The sequence below is a fragment of the Palaemon carinicauda genome, chromosome 31 (assembly GCF_036898095.1).
Source record: "Palaemon carinicauda isolate YSFRI2023 chromosome 31, ASM3689809v2, whole genome shotgun sequence".
In the NCBI taxonomy this organism is placed as follows: Eukaryota; Metazoa; Arthropoda; class Malacostraca; order Decapoda; family Palaemonidae; genus Palaemon; species Palaemon carinicauda.
Genome location: NC_090755.1, coordinates 6,656,019 through 6,658,595, shown reverse-complemented (window position 1 = coordinate 6,658,595; position 2,577 = coordinate 6,656,019).

Here is a 2,577-nt window from a genome sequence, read left to right as displayed (position 1 = left end):
TATTAAAATAGATAATTTGTTTATAAACTATGAAATGAGACTCATGTCAATCTGTTTCAAAGAACAACATTTGTAGCAAGTTTGAACTTCTCATGTTCCACTGATTTAACTGCCAGATTAAGATCCTTCCACAGTCTGGTTACATCCGGAATAAAACTTCCAGAATACTACTTAGTAATGAGGGACGAAAGAAAAAGAAGAAAAAAAAATAATAATAATAATAATAATAAGAAGAAGAAGAAGAAGAAGAAGAAGAAGAAGAAGAAGAAGAAGAAGAAGAAGAAGAAAGTTCAAAAGGTTTATGATCAGGGAATGTCCCTGAATTTTCCTGCCAGAGACATCCGATTATATTTCCTTGTTTGTTTCCAAGTCTGGTTTTCCCCTATCACAGTTGGAGATGTTGTCCTTAGATATTATTCCTAACTTTCCATAATAACCTTCTCTTTACGTTTGCCCTCTGACGTCATGTGCTGGGTAATAATCCTGTAGATGTAGAGTTGTGGTGACCGATGTGGTAACGTCCCTGACTGGTAAACGCCATACTGGGGTTTGAGTCCTGCTGAGCTAAGGATGGGAGGGTTGGGGGAGCCTATAGGTCTATCCACTGAGTCATCAGTGGGTGGAGAGGGGGCTTGGGCGCTGATCATATGTATGTATGATCAGTTTCTAGGGCATTGTCCTGCTTGATAGGGCAATGGCACTGTTCCTTGCCCCTGCCATTCAGGAGTGGCCTTTAGAAAAATACTTTTTGTTGTATTTATTATATATTGTAGACTTGGTGAAAAAATTCTAGTCACCTTAGACTTCTTAGTTATAATGATATCAGCATATCTTATCACGCCACCACAATGGCCAATAGAGGGCAGTTTGGTCAGCGTCTACGAAATTGCTATGCGAGCGAGCAGTTAGGTTGTAACTTAGAGGCGAGGTGAATGAAACTAAACTTTATTAAACAGACATCGAGCTTAAATACCTGGACTTGCAAGCAAGAACGTCAAAACAATTCAAAGAAAATTAAACATGAGATATCATTATTATTATTATTATTATTATTATTATTATTATTATTATTATTATCACTTGCTAAGTTACAACCCTAGTTGGTAAAGCAGGATGCTATAAGCCCAGTGGCCCCAACAGAAAAAATAGCCCAGTGAGGAAATGAAACAAGGAAAAATAAAATATTTCAAGAGCAGCAACGTTAAAATAAATATTTCCTATATAAACTATAATATTTTTAACAAAACAAGAAGAAGCGAAATAAGATAGAATAGTGAGCCCGAGTGTACCCTCAAGCAAGAGAACTCTAACCCAAGACAGTGGAAGATTATGGTACAGAGGCTATGACACTACCCAAGACTAGAGAACAATGGTTTGATTTTGGAGTGTCCCCCTCCTAAAAGAACTGCATACCATATCTAAAGAGTCTCTTTTACCCTTACCAAGAGGAAAAAGGCCAATGAACCATTACAGTGCAGTAGTTAACCCCTTGAGCGAAGAAGAATTGTTTGGTGATCATAGTGTTGTCAGGTGCATGAGGACTGAGGAGAATATGTAAAGAATAGGCCAAATTATTCGGTTTATGTGTGGGCAAATGGAAAATGAACTGTAATCAGAGAGAAGGATCCAATCTAGTTCTGTAAGGACAGTCAAAGGACTACATAACAATCTTGCGGTAGTATTTCAACAGGTGGCTATTGCCCTGGCCAACCTGCTACCTCCAGGTTTGTTTATTAACAGTGCAGGGAAGAACGAGTGATAGGATAGAAAAAAAGCCGTTAGTGTACGGTACATGGCCTCTCAGTGATCCTTGGAGTATGTTATTCATAGATTGGATGGGCTCTTTACATGTGCACTGAGCGATCTAAGAATCTCCTCACCTGAGCGAATTATTCCCAGTTCTTCCTTTCTTGCTACAGCACAATTGAGTTCAACCCAGTCTTTTTGGCTGAATGAAATGCCATTAGGGAGATTTTCACTTGTCCGAGAAATGAATTCACTGTGATGTTGATCAGTTATATTCCATCGTCTCAAGTTGTAGATCGTTAGAGATTCATTCCCAAGGCTGTCGACTGTCGCAAAGGTCTTACGTGACTCCATTTTTGTCTGCACCCCTTAGTGGTAGTGGAGAGAGTGCCTGTCGTCAGAAAATTTCTTCTCTCTCTCTTTTCTTTACTGAATGCTTCACGCCCTATGAATGGTGGACAAATTCCTACAAGACTGTAGAGGCCCAGAAGAGGTGACGGCTTTGCGTTGTCTTTGATGATTCGATTGGCTTTATTGAGCTCAGCGTCAACCTTCCAAGCATGGCAAGGCCCGTACAATATGGGAGAACAGTAATCAGCTGCCGAATAACTGACTGCCAGAGCACACTGCTTGAGATAACAGGGTCAGCTCTGCACTGTGAATTTGCCAACTTAGTCAACAAACTGTTATGGCTCAACAGCTTTTTCTTAATCTTCTCCACGTGTTTCAAGGAGAGTGCCCTGTCAAGAGTTTACACACAGATAGACAGGCGAGTTATTTGATTCAATATTTTCACTTCCCTATTTAATGTTCAGGGATTTATTTGCCAAG